The sequence below is a fragment of the Capricornis sumatraensis genome, chromosome 2 (assembly GCF_032405125.1).
Source record: "Capricornis sumatraensis isolate serow.1 chromosome 2, serow.2, whole genome shotgun sequence".
Classification (NCBI taxonomy): Eukaryota; Metazoa; Chordata; class Mammalia; order Artiodactyla; family Bovidae; genus Capricornis; species Capricornis sumatraensis.
This window is the reverse complement of record NC_091070.1, coordinates 186,579,888-186,599,450: the sequence shown is the minus strand read 5'-3', so window position 1 is coordinate 186,599,450 and position 19,563 is coordinate 186,579,888. Positions and strand designations below refer to the sequence as shown.

The 19,563-nt window shown below is 40.5% G+C and overlaps 1 pseudogene; it reads right to left on the bottom strand.

Moving 5' to 3' along the window:
• Window positions 1-19,563, bottom strand: part of LOC138070218 (cytochrome P450 2J2-like) — a 48,679-nt pseudogene that overhangs the window by 17,405 nt on the left and 11,711 nt on the right.

Below are 19,563 nucleotides of genomic sequence, written 5' to 3'. Positions count from 1 at the left end.
ACTCTGCAAGGTCACAGAGTGAGTAAGCAGCTGAACAGGTATTCAAATTCAAGTCTGCTTGACTCCAAAGCCTGTCATTTGATTACTTGTCTCATAAGAATATTTAATTACTGGTTATGCTACAAACCAAATATGAACTTATGGATTAGAAGGAGTCAATACTCATAAGTAGAAAAGATCTTAAAGATCTTAAAAAGATAAATGAATCACTCTAGATAACAAACTGTGGATACTGTGCAGAAAGAAAACCACAGGCAAAGGAAAACAATCTGTATGGTGTGTGCAGTTGAACTTCAATGATTTTACAACACAGGAGAGGCCACCATCCTCCCATTTCTTCATTCTAGAGCACTCTTCAGCTCCTTCTAATGTCTCCTTTCACTTCCATCACTAGTGAAATGGCCCTCCCCGCTGTTCAATTCAGGATCCTTTTCAACCCCATCCTAATGAGTCAGCAGACGAAATCCTTTCTTTCTGAAACATTCTCTGCCAGTGGAGCCCAGGACACCACACTCTCCATAATTTTCTGGTAATTCTTTGACTTCAGAGAAATTATCATACCTTAGGGTAACTATCTTCTACTAGGTCTGAAGCTTCCTCTCTTTAGCCTATCTTCCATTTCTAGGAAATCTCAATTTCTAAAATTTCAAATCACATCTACTGACAGTAAACACCTATTTTCTGCCTCTCAGCTCCAGACAGATGTACAGTTCTCTGCTTGACTCTCTTGGCTTCACACTCAGCATGTTCATGACTGAATTCATGATTTGCTCTATACAACTCCCTACCCAGCCCAGCCAACACTTTGCCCTCCTCCACATTTCCCCTATTTCCTTTACCTACCCACTTGGGTGTGTACCTCAGCACCTCATTCTCCCTCTCTCTAGGTCATGATGTCCTATTGGAGTTGCCTCCTGAGTAGCTTAAGTTCATAGATCTTCACAGTCACTCTCCTGCTCTGACCTACTGGACTGACATTTCCTGCCACTCCCCTCTTCTAGGCCAGCACCTCTTCTAGTCTAAAAGGCTGCAATGGTCTCCTGCTTCCTTTATTCCATTCCTGACACTGCAGCTTAGAGAAGTCTTTAAAACGTACCATATAGATATGATGATTCCTTTCTCTAGTTAAACCATTCAGAACCTCCATTGTTATTAGGATAAAAAGCAACATCCTTAAAAAGAACTTGCCTGAACTATTTCTGGCCAAACTCAGCAGCTTCATCTTCATTTAATTATCTCCATTTAATCCCTGTGCTTCCCGCACTGGCCACCTTTTTATTTTATTTTTTCATTTTAGTAGTTTTAAAAGTAATTTTACATTTTTATTATGATGTACATCATGTTGGAGGGAATGGGACATTGAAAGTGTACTCCTTGGTGCATTTTCTGTGGCTCTTTTGTCTCATACTTTGCAGCTCAGATAATGTGGTAAGGCTTTGCCTTCCTTCTGATATTCTGAGTTCCCATTTCTTTTAAAGCTCTTTCCATCCATGCAACTTATTCAATTCCTCAGTTCACTGTCCATATTCCCATCTTGGAAACTTTTACATTTTATCCCCTCTGCTGCATTTTTTCATCACTTTATTAAATGTCATTTACTTACATAGTTTTCGCTGAGTCTCAGGATTAGATTCAGTTCAGTTCAGTCGCTCAGTCGTGTCCGACTCTTTGTGACCCCAAACTGCAGCACGCCAGGCCTCCCTGTCCATCACCAACTCCCAGAGTCTACCCAAACTCATGTTCATCAAGGCGGTGATACCATCCAGCCATCTCATTCTCTGTTGTCCCCTTCTCCTCCTGACCCCAATCCCTCTCAGCATCAGAGTCTTTTCCAATGAGTCAACTCTTTGCATCAGGTGGCCAAAGTACTGGAGTTTCAGCTTTAGCATCAGTCCTTTCAATGAACACCCAGGACTGATCTCCTTTAGAATGGACAGTTGGATCTCCCTGCAGTCCAAGGAGAGTCTTCTCCAACACCACAGTTCAAAAGCATCAATTCTTCAGCTCTCAGCTTTCTTCACAGTCCAACTCTCACATCCACACATGACCACTGGAAAAACCATAGCCTTGACTAGACAGACCTTTGTTGGCAAAGTAATGTCTCTGCTTTGGAATATACTATCTAGTTTGGTCCTAACTTTCTTTCCAAGGAGTAAGCATCTTTTAATTTCATGGCTGCAATCACCATCTGCAGTGATTTTGGAGGCCAGAAAAGTAAAGTCTGACACTGTTTCTACTGTTTCTCCATCTATTTGCCATGAAATGATGGGACCAGATGCCATGATCTTCCTTTTCTGAATGTTGAGCTTTAAGCCAACTTTTTCACTCTCCTCTTTCACTTTCATCAGGAGGCTTTTTAGTTCCTCTTCACTTTCTGCCATAAGGGTGGTGTCATCTGCATATCTGAGGTTATTGATATTTCTCCTGGCAGTCTTGATTCCAGCTTGTACTTCTTCCAGCCCAGTGTTTCTCATGATGTACTCTGTAAAGAAGTTAAATAAGCAGGGTGACAATATACAGCCTTGACGTACTCCTTTTCCTATTTGGAACCAGTCTGTTGTTCCATGTCCAGTTCTAACTGTTGCTTCCTGACCTGTATATAGGTTTCTCAAGAGGCAGGTCAGGTGGTCTGTTATTCCCATCTCTTTCAGAATTTTCCACAGTTCATTGCAATCCACACAGTCAAAGGCTTTGGCATAATCAATAATGCACAAATAGATGTTTTTCTGGAACTCTCTTGCTTTTTCAATGATCAAGTGGATGTTGGCAATTTGATCTCTGGTTCCTCTGCCTTTTCTAAAACCAGCTTGAACATCTGGAAGTTCACGGTTCATGTATTGCTGAAGCCTGGCTTGGAGAATATTGATCATTACTTTACTAGTGTGTGAGATGAGTGCAATTGTGGAGTAGTTTGAGCGTTCTTTGGCATTGCCTTTCTTTGGGATTGGAATGAAAACTGACTTTTTCCAGTCCCGTGGCCACTGCTGAGTTTTCCAAATTTGCTGGCCTATTGAGTGCAGCACTTTCACAGCACCATCTTTCAGGATTTGAAATAGCTCAACTGGAATTCCATCACCTCCACTAGCTTTGTTCGTAGTGATGCTTTCTAAGGCTCACTTGCCTTTACATTCCAGGATGTCTGGCTCTAGGTGAGTGACCACACCATCGTGATTATCTGGGTCATGAAGATCTTTCTTGTACAGTTCTTCTGTGTATTCTTGCCACCTCTTCTTAATATATTCTGCTTCTGTTAGGTCCATACCGTTTCTGTCCTTTATCAAGCCCATGAGATACCCGTAATGAGTGAACCCTGCTTTTATCTTCATAACACTGAGGCCTTAAATTATTAGTGTAATTTACAGTGTCTTTCTCAATAGTATGTAAGTTATAGAACAATCAAGGATTTTGTATGTTCTCGTCTCTGTTCTGTCATTGGTACCTAGTACTAGGTACATCTAGCTTTCATGGAGTGAATGGATGTAGAGTTAATAGATAAAATGTTTCAAAGTGAAATTGGGAAACATCTGAAAAAACATGGCTTCTCCCAAATCCCTGACATTAGGGCTGACCCTGACAGGCTTCCTGAGGGGGTATCTTCAAAAAAATTCGGGGACTCAGCTTCCTAGAGGGACAGGAATATGAAGAGCCTTGTCCTTGGGATTATGGGAGACCCTTTCATGGACCATAGGAATATCAAACATACATTGTTCAAGAAACTTACCTTTATTGTTAAAGATAGTTTTTCAATAGGGATCAAGGGGCGGTTGGCAAAGTTTTGGTTTTGGTGGACAAGGGCTTCTTTGATAAAGGGCAATCCAGTTATAAGAACAAGAGAAGGCAATGGCATCCCACTCCAGTACTTTTGCCTGGAGAATCCCATGGATGGAGGAGCCTGGTAGGCTATATATAGTCCATGGGGTCGCTAAGAGTCGGACATGACTGAGCGACTTCACTTTGACTTTTCACTTTCATGCATCGGAGAAGGAAATGGCAACCCACTCCAGTGTTCTTGCCTGGAGAATCCCAGGATGGAGGAGCCTGGTGGGCTGCCGTCTATGGGGTCGCACAGAGTCAGACAAGACTGATGCGACTTAGCAGCAGCAGCAGCAGTTATAAGAATGGAACGAAATGTACCAAAATTGATACTAAAATCATTTCCATATTTCTCACGAACTAAAAAATAGAAGAGCCACAGTTGAATATACATATGTCTCTGAATCCTGGAATGGAGGGTGTATGGAGCTGGCAGGAGGCTTGTATTGAGGGGAGTCTCTGTGTTTGTCTGTCTGTATACCTTGAGCTGTTGGAAATATGTTTCCATTTTTTTTCTGCTCTTAACTAGACTACACTATAGGACATAGACATTCATTATACACACTCATTCCTATGTTCAATGTACTTGAGTTGGGTGAGCACATGTGTCCTGAGAATAAGGCATAAAGATAAACAAGGTCTCTAACCTCAAGTGTCTTAGAGTCTAGTGAAAAGAGAGAATTCAGCCCATGTGACTCACCAGAGAAGGCAGAGGAATGTTTAGTGAATTCTAGGGTAGGGAACAGGGACTTCCTAGTAAATCAAATCTACTAAACTAGGAGAGAATGTCCCCTTACTCAGCAGGCTGTAGGTGACAGAAGTTTCATTAGAGGAATTATGGAGGGGAGTACACTAGCTGTGGAGACATGTGGAAATCTTAACTCTGTGGTTGACTAGCTGTGAGCACTTAGGAAAGCTACTTCATTTTTTCATGAGCCTCACCTTCCCAGCTATAAAAGGTAGAAAACTGTTCTTCCCTCAAAGTTTATGTAAGGGGGAATTCCCTGGTGGTTCAGTGGTCAGGACATCAGGACTCAGGCCTTCACTGCTGAGGACCCAGGTTCAATGCCTAGACAAGGAACAAAACTCCCACAAGCAGCGTTGTATGTTCCCTTCCCTCCAGAGAAGTTTCTGTGAGGAAGAATGAGAACAGCAATGTGAAAGTCACTTTGTTCCCGGGTCCCTGGCAGATGGCCACTGGAGCCTCCGTGGAATGAATGGACTCTGTGTGCAAAGGGATGTGGAAGCCCTTGTTCAAAGGGACAGATAGGACTTTTTTCTGTCTCTGTTTCCAAATAAATCAAATGAGAGCTATTACAAATTCCCATCTTTAGGATTCTGGTGATAGCAACCATAATACAAAGATTAATAAGAAAATTATTTATTTTTATTGATATATTTGGGAGTGCATTTCAGCAAAAAATTCTAATAAGGTATTGACAAAGAAATGGAGGGGAAGTGGCTAGATAGTGGATGAATGAAGTCCATGAGGCAATCAGGTCAGACAAGTGATGCCATATTTATAATCAACAATTGGTTTTTCCTTGAGTTGGTTACTATACATTTTTGAAGAAAAGAGGAGGAGGGTAGATATAGAAGTAAGCATTGGCTATGTGCTAGTTTACCCTGGGGTAAGCTGATATTCACAAACTTGTTTGGTTCCTATGACAACCTTATAATGTATTCCTAGTTTTCAGAAAATGAAGCACAGAGATTTAGTGCCTAGTTGGTGGGCATAAAGTAGAGCTCTAGCCCACTCTGTATGTCTCATCAAATGAAAGCATGGAGAAAGCATATTATCCCTCTTTTCTGGTGAGTGATGGAACTCCCTAAGGATAAACTGGCCACATTACTTTCCAATTAACTTCCAATGAGACGTGAGTAGTGGTGATGTGTGCATCTTCTGGGTCGTGTCCTTAAAGGAAAGCTGCTTCTCACCACCTCCCACTTTCCCCTTTTCATGGTACAGAACTCACACATGTTGAGGGGTGTGGGACCAGAGCAGCAAGATAGAAGCACTGAGTATTTGGATAACCTTGTTCTTCCCTGGTGGCTCAGACGGTAAAGACTCTGTCTACAATGTGGGAGACCCAGATTTGATCCCTGGGTTGGGAAGATCCCCTGGAGAAGGAAATGGCAATCCACTCCAGTACTATTGCCTGGAAAATCCCATGGACAGAGGAGCCTGGTAGGCTACAGTCTATGGGGTCACAAAGAGTCAGACACGACTGAGCAATTAGGACTAGGGCTTGTGGAGCAAAGTAGCCTTGCTATCCTGGTCTTCCTGCCTACATCTCAGCTTATTTGTTTAGAGAAATAAATTTCAATATTTTCACACCACTGTATTTTGGGATCTTTTTGTTACAAGCAGCCTAATTTATATCCTCATAATACATTTATCCTCCTTATCTATCACTTCCCATCCTTAGTCCAGTTAGATTTTTTTCCTTATTCACATATATGTTCCTATAATAAGCCATACAGTTATGGTAGAGAATGTTTCGGAAATGGGGGAAATAAGGAAGGTTCCACTTATGTCAAACAAATCAACCTTCACTGCCTTCTCACTTTATTTTAGCTCATGTTACCTCCCCATTTAAAAATCTACTGTCCACTTTACTCCATATAGCCACTTGCCTCACAGTTCTTTCAAGTTCAAGCAAATTCATTTTAACATTCTACAGAGATTATCCCCATGGCTTCTCATTCAGAGTGAACCCACCTAACACCTCATTTGGTTACCATAAATTTATACCACACATTTCATCATATACTCTCTTGTACTATGCCTGTCATATGATAAGCACCTCATAAATATCTATTGGATAAATGAAACTCTGAATAAATCAATTATCTGCTAACTATCTCAAGAAGTGTCAGGCAACATAAGTAGAGACTGGGGGTAGGAGTCAAGTCCTTGTTTGGCCATTACCAATTTTGAATAACTTAGGCAAATCACTTGACAATTTTCAGTCAGTTTTCTCAGCCCCAAATGGAAACAACACTAGACAACGTAACAAGCTATATATGCATAGCCTGTAAGCTTCACAGGAAGCACTTAAAGCAGAATGCAAAGAGATGTACTCAAAAACACTACAGATACATTAAAATGGGGTTCTTACAAAATATTTAAGTGACTCACAGAAAGACTAGAAATGAGAAATAGAAAACAAAGTGAAAAATAGAAAATAAATAATAAAATGTCAGACTTAACTGTTCACACATCAGAAATTGTGCTAAATATAAAGGATCTAAGTTCACCAATAAAAGAGAGATTGGCAGAATGAAAAAAATAACCCACCTATTTGTTATATATAAGAACTCATTTCAAATATAATCATATAAGTAGGTTAAAAATGAAAGACTGGAGAAGCATACGCTATGCAAATACTAATCAAAAGAGAGGTGCTTAGCTATACTGTATCAGGTAAAGTTCAGGCAAAGAAAATCATCAGGGATAAACAGGGAGGTTATGTAATAATTAAGAGCCAGTTCACCAAGATGACACAGCAATTTTAATATGCATGTGCCAAATAAAAGAGATGTCAAATATACAAAGTAAAATGACCCAAACTGACCAGACTGACCAGACTTATAAGCCACTCCTAGTAATTGATAGAATTAGTAGATAAGAAGTCAACAGGAGACAGAAACACTGAACGATACACTCATTTCTTAAGGTCTGACACAGTACAGAATACTCCAAACAACAATAGCAGAAGACATATTTTTCAAGTATCTGTCATGGGTCATAAAACCAGGCTTTACATATTTGTTCAAAGTTGAAAATCATACAATATATATTCTGTGACTCTAAATGAACTCCAACTATAAATCACTAACAGAAAGAAAACAAGAAAAGCTTCCAATACTTGGAAATTAAACAACACAGTTCTCAAAGAAAGGTACAGGTTTAGCATCTTAGCTATAAAATTCTATATACTAATCCATTAAGATGTACTAAGTCTATTATTTTATTTTTCTAAATGGATCTGATGGATAAGAGTTTATTCAAAATAGAAATAGCAATAATGTATTTAATGATTCTAGCTTAGAGATAAGTGATATGAATGATGCAGTGTTGGAAAGGACAGAAGGGAGGAATTAGGAAAATTCTGTTACAAGGTACTTGTACTACCAATCAGTGTAGTACTAGTTGAAGATGGGTATTTGAACCAGTTGGAAATGTATGCTGTAAGGCAACCACTGAAGGTTTAAAAAAGAAATATAATTTATATGCTAAGACAGAAGAGAAAATGGAATTATACAAAATACTCAGAACTAGGAGAGAGAGAAAAAGAGTGAAAGACAAAAAGAAACAAAAATTGAATAGAAAACAATAATGACTATGGTAGATAATTATCTGTATCAATAACCACATTAAATATTAATATTCTAAACAAACTAATTAAACTGGCAGAGTCCATAAAAACACCAAGACTCATTTCAGATGGCTGTTGTCAATGAACAGAAACACAAATGATTTTTGTAGGTTGATTTCATATCCTGCAACTTTTCAGAGTTCATTTATTATTACTAAGTTTGTGTGTGTGCGGCATCTTTAGGGTTTTCTACACTCAATATGCCAGCAAATTTGGAAAACTGAGCAATGGCCACAGGACTGGAAAAAGTCAGTTTTCATTCCAATTACAAAGAAAGGCAATGCCAAAGAATGCTCAAACTACCACACAATTGCACTCATCTCACACGTTAGTAAAGTAATGCTCAAAATTCTCCAAGCCAGACTTCAGTAATACATGAACCGTGAACTTCCAGATATTCAAGCTGGTTTTAGAAAAGGCAGAGGAACCAGAGATCAAATCGCCAACATCCACTGGATCATCAAAAAAGCAAGAGAGTTCCAGAAAAACATCTACTTCTGCTATATTGACTATGCAAAAGCCTTTGACTGTGTGGATCACAACAAACTGTGGAAAATTCTGAAAGAGATGGGAATACCAGACTACCTGACCTGCCTCTTGAGAAACCTACATGCAGGTCAGGAAGCAACAGTTAGAACTGGACATGGAACAACAGACTGGTTCCAAATCAGGAAAGGAGTACGTCAAGGCTATCTATTGTCACCCTGTTTATTTAACTTCTATGCAGAGTACATCATGAGAAACACTGGGCTGGGAGAAGCACAAGCTGGAATCAAGATTGCTGGGAGAAGTATCAATAACCTCAGATATGCAGATGATACCACCCTTATGGCAGAAAGTGAAGAATAACTAAAGAGCCTCTTGATAAAAGTGAAAGAGGAGAGTGAAAAAGTTGGCTCAGAAAACTAAGATCATGGCATTTGGTCCTGTCACTTCATGGCAAATAGATGGGAAAACAGTGGAAACAGTGGCTGACTTTATGTTTTTGAGCTCCAAAATCACTGCAGATGGTAATTGCAGCCATGAAATTAAAAGACACTTACTCCTTGGAAGGAAAGTTATGACCAACCTAGATAGCATGTTAAAAAGCAGTGACATTACTTTGTCAACAAAGGTCCGTCTAGTCAAGGCTATGTTTTTTCTAATAGTCGTGTATGGATGTGAGAGATGGACTATAAAGAAAGCTGAGCACTGAAGAATTGATGCGTTTGAACTGTTGTGTTGGAGAAGACTCTTGAGAGTCCTTGGATTGCAAAGAGATCCAACCAGTCCATCCTAAAGGAAATTAATCCTGAGTGTTCACTGGAAAGACTGACATTGAAGCTGAAATTCAGGTAATGGAACAAAATGGTGAATATGTTGTTTGATAAACTTCTTGGTGAAAATGAAAAACATGTCCTTTATTTTTACTTAAAACACAAAGGAACTTTTTGGCCAACTAATAATTAGAGACCGAAATATTGTTGTTCAGTCGCTAAGTTGTGCCTGACTCTTTGTGACCCCATGAACTGCAACAATTCATTCTTACATAAGTAATCCTCTGCCATTAAAGGACAGAACCAAGAGGAAGAAAATCAGCAAGGACAAGTTGAGCCATAGGCCATTATCTGGATCTAGTTGACATTTATAGAACTCCTCAGGCAACAAGAGCAGTATACACATTATTCTCAAGTTCATGAGAAACAGTTGTCAAGATGGACCACATTCTTATAAAACACTCTTTATCATATATTAATATAGAAATCACACAAATTATGCCTTCATAACAAAATGAAAGTGAAAGTGAAAGTCTCTCAGTCGTATCTGACTCTTTGCGACCTATAGAGTCCATGGAATTCTCCAGGCCAGAGTACTGGAGTGGGTAGCCGTTCCCTTTTGCAGGGTATCTTCCCAACACAGGGATCAAACCCAGGTCTCCCACATTGCAGGTGGATTCTTTACCAGTTGAGCCACAAGGGAAGCCCAAGTGAAAGTTAAAGCGGCTCAGTCGTGTCCCACTCTTTGTGACCCCATAGACTATACAGTTCATGGAATTCTCCAGGCCAAAATACTGGAGTGGGTAGCTTTTCTCTTCTCCAGGGGATCTTCCCAAGCCAGGAATTGAACTGGGATCTCCTGCATTGCAGGTGGATTCTTGACCAACTGAATTATCAGAAGCCCAATAACAAAATGGAGCTATAGAAATCAATAAAAGAATAGTAGGTAGGAAACTACAAGATCCTTGGATATTGAACAGCTCACTTATAAATAATCATGGCTCAAAGAAGAAATCTCAAAGAAAAAATAAAAACACCTGTAAACAAATGGAAATATAACTTGTCAAAATGTGTGGATGTAGTGAAATCAGTGCTTTTAAGAAGCACTTGGAATGTATACCATTGAATGCATATATTAGAAAAGAAGAAATGTTGAAAATGATAGGTAGAATATAGGTAAAAGCTTTTACCTCATGATTCTGGCAAAAGAAGAAAATATCAATTCTAAAGAAAGCACAAGAAGTAAATAATAAAAATTACAGCAGCAATGAGTGAAATTGAAAATAGGAAAACAATATAGGTAATGAACAAAACCAAAAGGTTTTTTGAAAAAAAGATTAAAAATATTGGCAAACATCTAAGCAAGTTAACTAAGAAAAAGAGAAAAACGGTGTAAATTACTATCATAAATGAACAAGCATCATCACTACTAATCTCATAGACGTTATAAGAAAGCAATATTATGAACAACTCTATGCCCACAAATTTGATAACCTAGATGAAATGGGCCAATTCATTGAAACACACAGTCTACAAGAACTCACACAAGGAGAAATAGGCCTGTATCTATTAAAGAAATAGTATAAATAGTTAGTAATGTTTCAAAAGAGAAAGCACCAGATCCAGAAGTTTTCACAGATGTATCCTACCAAACACATAACTTAAGAAGGAAATTATAGCGAGCCTCTACAATCTTTTCCAGAAAAATCAAAGCATGCAAAATACTTCCTAATTCAGCCCATGAAGCCAGCTGGAACAACTGGACATCCTGATGCAAAAAATCAGTCTAGACACAGAACTTACACTTTTCACAAAATGGATCACAGGCCTAAATGTAAAACTCAAACCTATAAAACTTCTAGACAATAACAGGAAAATATCTAGATGAACTTGAGCGCTTGTCACTGATTTTCAATACAACAAATGTATGTTCTATGAAACAAGAGTAAGTTAGAATTTTAAAAGTTCATTAAAATTAAGAAAAATTCATACTTACCTGAAAATGCACTTTTGAAAACTTGAGGAACTTCATGCCATATTTCTTTCAGAGTAGCTGTTCAGATAACTGTGGTTAAGAACTTCTACTGGAATGTGTCCAGAGGAGACTGATTAGCATGGATAAGATTCCCAACTTTTACTGAAAGCAAAGTAGATATCAGATAATATATTTCAGAACGTTTCCCTTAATCTAATTTAATTCTTACAACTCTCTCTATGAAGTGAAATTATTCTTTTACAGTTGGTCCAAAAGAGAGAAATGTTTTTGTCAAAGCTTACAAAGGCAGAATAAATGACACAGTCAAAATAGAAACCTGGGTCTTTTTACTCAAAGAACTTTGTTAATTATTTTCAACTATGACTTAAAAGAAAATGGTCTATCAGTTCAGTTCAGTTCAGTCACTCAGTCGTGTCCAACTCTTTGTAACCCCATAAATCTCAGCATGCCAGGCCTCCTTGTCCATCACCAACTCCCGGAGTTCATTCAGACTCACATCCATTGAGTTGGTGATGCCATCCAGCCATCTCATCCTCTGTCATCCCTCTTTCCTCCTGCCCCCAATCCCTCCCAGCATCAGCCTTTTCCAATGAGTCAACTCTTCACATCAGGTGGCCAAAGTACTGGAGTTTCAGCTTTAGCATCATTCCTTCCAAAGAAATCCCAGGGCTGATCTCCTTTAGAATGGACTGGTTGGATCTCCTTGCAGTCCAAGGGACTCTCAAGAGTCTTCTCCAACACCACAGTTCAAAAGCATCAATTCTTTGGCACTCAGCTTTCTTCACAGTCCAACTCTCACATCCATACATGACCACAGGAAAAACCATAGCCTTGACTAGACAGACTTTGTTGGCAAAGTAATGTCTCTGCTTTTGAATATACTATCTAGATTGGTCATAACTTTTCTTCCAAGGAGTAAGCGTCTTTTAATTTCATGGCTGCAGTCACCATCTGCAGTGAGTTTGGAGCCCCCCAAAATAAAGTCTGACACTGTTTCCACTGTTTCCCCATCTATTTCCCATGAAGTGATGGGACCAGATGCCATGATCTTCCTTTTCTGAATGTTGAGCTTTAAGCCAAATTTTTCACTCTCCTCTTTCACTTTCATCAAGAGGCTTTTGAGTTCCTCTTCACTTTTTGCCATAAGGGTGGTGTCATCTGCATATCTGAAGTTATTGATATTTCTCCCAGAAATCTTGATTCCAGCTTGTGCTTCTTCCAGCCCAGTGTTTCTCATGATGTACTCTGCATATAAGTGAAATAAGCAGGGTGACAATATAATACAGCCTTGACGTACTCCTTTTCCTATTTGGAACCAGTCTGTTTTTCCATGTCCAGTTCTAACTGTTGCTTCCTGACCTGTATACAGGTTTCTCAAGAGGCAGGTCAGGTAGTCTGGTATTCTCATCTCTTTCAGAATTTTCTACAGTTGATTGTGATCCACACAGTCAAAGGTTTTGGCATAGTCAATAAAGCAGAAGTGGATGTTTCTCTGGAACTGTCTCACTTTTTCAATGATCCAGCGGATGTTGGCAATTTGATCTCTGGTTCCTCTGCCTTTTCTAAAACCAGCTTGAACATCTGGAAGTTCACGGTTCATGTATTGCTGAAGCCTGGCTTGGAGAATTTTGAGCATTACTTTACTAGCATGTGAGATGAGTGCAATTGTGCAGTAGTTTGAGCATTCTTTTGCATTGTCTTTCTTTGGGATTGGAATGAAAATTGACCTTTTCCAGTCAGCAGCTATGAAATAGGTTACCAACTAGTGCTCAACATTGCTTATCATTAGGGAAATGCAAATGAAGATGACAATGAGCTATCCCTTCATTCTTGTTAGAATGGCTATTATCTAAAAGACAAAAGATATTAAGTATCAGAAGGTACGTGGAAAATAGGGAACCCTTGAACACTGTCAGTAGGTAAGCAAACTGGAAAACAGTATAGAGATTATTTAAAATTTTAAAATAGATCAACTGAGCAACTGAACTGAACTGAACTGAACTGAAAACCTCTGTGTGAATCACAACAAACTGTGGAAAATTCTTCAAGAGAAGGGAATACCAGACCACTTTACCTGCCTTCTGAGAAATCTGAATGCTGGTCAAGAAGCAACAGAACTGGACATGGAACAACACACTGGTTCCAAATCCGGAAGGAGTATGTTAAGGCTGTATATTGTCACCCTGCTTATTTAACTTATATGCAGAGGACATCATGAGAAACGCTGGGCTGGAGGAAGCACAAGCTGGAGTCAAGATTGCCAGGAGAAACATCAATAATCTCAGATATGCAGATGACACCATCCTTATTGCAGAAAGTGAAGAGGAAATAAAGAGCCTCTTGATTAAAGTGGAAGAGCAGAATGAAAATGCTGGCTTAAAAATCAACATTCAAAAGACAAAGATCATAGCATCTGACCCCATCATTTCATGGCAAATAGATGGGGAAACAATGGAAACAGTGACAGACTTTCTTTTTTGGGTTCCAAAATCACTGCAGATGGTGACTTCAGCCATGAAATTAAGAAACTTGCTCCTTGGAAGAAAAGCTATGACATACCTAGACAGCATATTAAAAAGAGGAGACATTATTTTGCCAATAGAGGTCTATATAATCAAAGCTATGATATTTCCAGTAGCCATGTATGGATGTGAAAGCTAGACCATAAAAAAAACTGAGCGCTGAAGAACTGATGCTTTTGAACTTTAGCATTCGAGAAGACGCTTTAGAGTCCCTTAGACTGCAAGGAGATCATACCAGTCAATCCTAAAGGAAATCAGTCCTGACTATTCATTGGAAGGACTGATGCTGAAGCTGAAGCTCTAATTTTTGGCCACCTTATATGAAGAGCTGACTCATTAGAAAAGACCCTGATGCTGAGAAAGATTGAAGACAGAAGAAGAAAGAGATGACAGAGGATGAGATGTTTGGATGGCATCACCAACTTGATGGGCATCTTTGGACAAGCTCTGGGAGTTGGTGATGGACAGAGAGGCCTGGCATGCTACTGTCCATGGGGTCACAAGGAGTCAGATATGACTGAGTGACTGAACTGAACTGATATGTATAAAAAGGGCTTCCTGGTTGGCTCAATGATGTAGAATCTGCCCGCCAATGCAGGAGACACAGGAAAGGCAGGTTTAACCCCTGGGTCAGCAAGACACCTTGGAGGAGGAAACGGCAAGTATACTGGAGTATACTCCAGTATTCTTGCCTGTAGAAACATATGGACAGAGAAGCCTGGCAGGCTACAGTCCATGAGGTTGCAAACTGTTGGACATGACTGAGCAGGTGAGCATGCAAGTACATATATATAAATATTTTATATATTAAGTAAAAATATATATACCTACTGCAAGCAATGACTTGACTCCCTTATAAGAAACAGGGGAAGAAATTTGAAACACAATAGTCTCATCTTCCTAAGAACAGAAAATATAGATTGGAATTTGGGATGATTGATATGGACCAATGTCCCTGGGCCCTCATCTTCAGTGCCCTGTCCTTCTTTCTTGGTAGCTTTGAATAAGCAGGCTTAAGTTAGATCACAGAGAGAAGATCTTGATGTGCAGGTAGACTCTGAGTTCCCAGGTCTAACATGGAAACATCCAGGAGGCCATCCTTGTTTCTTAGTCATCTGCCAGCTCCCACCTCCTGTCTGTAAAGACACAGGGGCCTGGGAAGTGGCTCCTCTACTGGACCCCTCCCTTGTGCACATCCTCCAGTCATGCCTGACTTGAACACATTTCTATACAACTCAGGTATCCTGAGTGCCCTGCTCCTCATTTACTTGTAAGAGGCTAACATCCAACCTAACTTTAAATAACACAGAAGCCCGTGCATGTTGGTGTCTCTAATGCTGATAGCAGTGAAGGAATATTCACAGCCCAGGGTGCTTTTCAGGAAAATATGTCTCATCCACATGTCACAGAACATGTCATATGCTGCCACAATATGTGTCAGACATAGACACAAAGAAATAGGGAAGGGACCTGGAGCTTCGAAAATAGATGAGGAATAAGGGAGTTACAAGAGTGCTGAAAACAAAACCCTTGTGTGATGCTTTTACAGGTTGAGAGTTCACATGTTACAGTCTCGTAATGAGCTTTGCACTAGATCTGATAGAGTGCCTGGTGAACTATGGATGGAGGTTCGTGACACTGTACAGGAGACAAGGATTAAGATCATCCCCATGGAAAAGAAATGCAAAAAAGCAAAATGGCTGTCTGAGGAGGGCTTACAAATAGCTGTGAAAAGAAGGGAATCAAAAAGCAAAGGAGAAAAGTAAAGATATTCACATCTGAATGCAGAGTTCCAAAGAATAGCAAAGGAGAGATTAAACAAACAACGCCTTCTTCAGTGATAAATGCAAAGATATAGAGGAAAACAACAGAATGGGAAAGACTAGAGATCTCTTCAAGAAAATTAGAGATACCAAGAGAACATTTCATGCAAAGATAGGTTCGATAAATGACAGAAATTGTAGGGACATAACAGAAGCAGAAGATATTAAGAAGAGGTGGCAAGAATACACAGAACTGTACAAAAAAGATCTTCATGACCCAGATAATCACGATGGTGTGATCACTCACCTAGAGCCAGACATCCTGGAATGTGAAGACAAGTGGGCCTTAGAAAGCATCACTACAAACAAAGCTAGTGGAGGTGATGGAATTCCAGTTGAGCTATTTCAAATCCTGAAAGATGATGCTGTGAAAGTGCTGCACTCAATATGCCAGCAAATTTGGAAAACTCAGCAGTGGCCACAGGACTGGAAAAGGTCAGTTTTCATTCCAATCCCAAAGAAAGGCAATGCCAAAAAACGCTCGAACTACCGCACAATTGCATCTCACACGCTAGTAAAGTAATGCTCAAAATTCTCCAAGCCAGGCTTCAGCAATACATGAACCGTGAACTTCCAGATGTTCAAGCTGGTTTTAGAAAAGGCAGAGAAACCAGAGATCAAATTGCCAACATCCGCTGGATCATGGAAAAAGCAAGAGAGTTCCAGAAAAGCATCTATTCCTGCTTTATTGACTATGCCAAAGCCTTTGACTGTGTGGATCACAATCAACTGTGGAAGATTCTGAAAGAGATGGGATTACCAGATCATCTGACCTGTCTCCTGAGAAACCCATATGCAGGTCAGGAAGCAACAGTTAGAACTGGACATGGAAAAACAGACTGGTTCCAAATAGGAAAAGGAGTACGTCAAGGCTGTATATTGTCACCCTGCTTATTTCACTTATATGCAGAGTACATCATGAGAAACACTGGGCTGGAAGAAGCACAAGCTGGAATCAAGATTTCTGGGAGAAATATCAATAACCTCAGATATGCAGATGACACCACCCTTATGGCAGAAAGTGAAGAGGAACTAAATAGCCTCCTGATGAAAGTGAAAGAGGAGAGTGAAAAAGTTGGCTTAAAGCTCAACATTCAGAAAACGAAGATCATGGCATCTGGTCCCATCACTTCATGGGAAATAGATGGGGAAACAGTGGAAACAGTGTCAGACTTTATTTTGGGGGGCTCCAAAATCACTGCAGATGGTGATTGCAGCCATGAAATTAAAAGATGTTTATTCCTTGGAAGGAATGTTATGACCAACCTGGATAGTATATTTAAAAGCAGAGACATTACTTTTCCAACAAAGGGTCCGTCTAGTCGAGGCTATGGTTTTTCCAGTAGTCAAGTATGGATTTGAGAGTTGGACTGTGAAGAAAGCTGAGTGCCAAAGAATTGATGCTTTTGAACTGTGGTATTGGAGAAGACTCTTGAGAGTCCCTTGGACTGCAAGGAGATCCAACCAGCCCATCCTCAAGGAGATCAGTCCTAGGTGTTCATTGGAAGGACTGATGCTGAAGCTGAAACTCCAATACTTTGGCCACCTCATGCGAAGAGTTGCTGCTGCTGCTGCTAAGTCGCTTCAGTTGTGTCTGACTCTGTGCGACCACATAGATGGCAGCCCACCAGGCTCTACCATCCTTCGGATTCTCCAGGCAAGAACACTGGAGTGGGTTGCCATTTCCTTCTCCAATGCATGAAAGTGAAAAGTGAAAGTGAAGTCGCTCAGTGGTGTCTGACTCTTAGCAACCCCATGGACTGCAGCCTACCAGGCTCCTCCATCCATTTATTTTCCAGGCAAGAGTACTGGAGTGGGTTGCCATTGCCTTCTCCAATGTGAAGAATTGACTCATTGGAAAAGACCCTAATGCTGGGAAGTATTGGGGGCAGGAGGAGAAGGGGATGACAGAGGATGAAATAGCTGGATGGCATCACCGACTCAATGGACATGGGTTTTCTTAGACTCTGGGAGTTGGTGATGGACAGGGTGGCCTGGCGGGCTCTGATTCATGGGGTCACCAAGTGTTGGATACGACTGAGTGACTGAACTGAACTGAATGAGCTTTGAAGACAATAGAGACATTTTGCATGCCCAGAAAGTTCAGCTGCACCCCATTTTGTGTCCCTAAGCTTCCTGGTAGTGGTCATACTCTATGTGGCTCAGAGGATAAAGCATCTGTCTACAATGTGGGAGACCTGGATTCGATCCCTGGGTTGGGAACATCCCCTAGAGAAAGAAATGGCAATCCACTCCAGTACTATTGCCTGGAAAATCCCATGGACAGAGGAGCCTGGTAGGCTACAGTCCATGGGGTCGCCAAGAGTCGGACACAACTGAGACTCTTCACTTTCTTTCTTTCTTTCTATTTGGGTCTGGGTCTCACTTCATCTATTCCACAGGATGACTGTCAATGGGTTTTCCACTGATTCCACAGGGAGTTGGTAAATGCTTGTCCTTCTAGACTCATGCAAAATGTGCAGCAGAACTGGAAGGGATCTCAGAGATGTCTCAACAAAATTATATATCTTCCAGTTTAGGAGACTGAGCACATGATGAAAAGCGTTTTAGGCAGTTCTCAGTCTGCTAGGGAGATGACCTGATTGGGGTAAACAAGAGTGGAATACAAGGTCTCACATGTTTGGTAAATTCAAGTTCTGTTTGATTCCTTTTGATCTCGAAGTCTCTTTTGTGGTGCTTTCCAGAGATGCAGCTCTCCAGGAGATTACAAAGAAAGTGCATTTGGGTAGCAGCTGGGGCTCTCACTTTCTGCTCTAGCACAAATCCTCCCTGTGCATTTTAGGAAGCACAACCATTCCTCCTGGACTTTCAATTGGCTCTGACAGACTCAGGTTACCTTCAGTCAGATTCTCTCCCTCTGTTTCTCTTGCTCTCCACCCCTCCTTCTGTCTCTCTTTCTAAGGTGCCCACTGTTTTAGCTTTTCTCTGAATCACAAGCAACAAAAATGAAAAGCCCCATGTCCTCATGGCCCCATTCATTCTGAGCTATTTAAATCCCTTAATTCTAACAGCCTTAGGAAAAAAGGCTTTCTATAAGGTTTAATGCAGTTTGTCAGGTTTCATTGTGTGTCTACTTGGGTTGGTATCCAAACCCCAGGGACTCTTGGTGGGAACTGGCCCTCTAGTTGGTGCCATTTTCTCCCCTCAGTGACCCCATGGGAGGGGTGAGCACGATTCCTGCATCTGTTTAATTCTATACTCTACCAATGCTCGTCAGTTGTGTTTAGGCTGAGAATAGTGTATGTGTGTGCATTAGTCACTTAGTTGTGTCCGACTCTTTGCGACCCCATGGGCTGGAGCCTACCAGCTTAATACTTGTCAATAAAAAACTGATAGTCAATTTTCAAGAAAAGATCACACCCACCATTTTGTTAGCATCAATATGGGGGTTGGGAATAAATTCATAAGAGAGGATTTAAGGTAAGAACTTAACTCAAAGACAAAAAATATTTCCACATCTGTTTCCCCCAAACTGGCTTTCCATGTTTGGTTAAATGTCGTGACATTCTTCTTGGCTGTGATATCTGAGGCCAAGGTAGTGTTTCCTTAGATAAACCAGAAAACCAATTCTCCATAAAACTGTGCCTATCAATCAGGAACCTACCTGCCCTACTGACTTCCCAGGGATCAGTCTGAGGCAGAAGCAGAATAAGCCTGCCTGTTGCTATCATGTGTGAGGGCCTTTCTGGGTGACCTCCCTGCTGCCCCAGGGCCCAACTAACTCTTATTCACTAATGGGCACCACTTTGT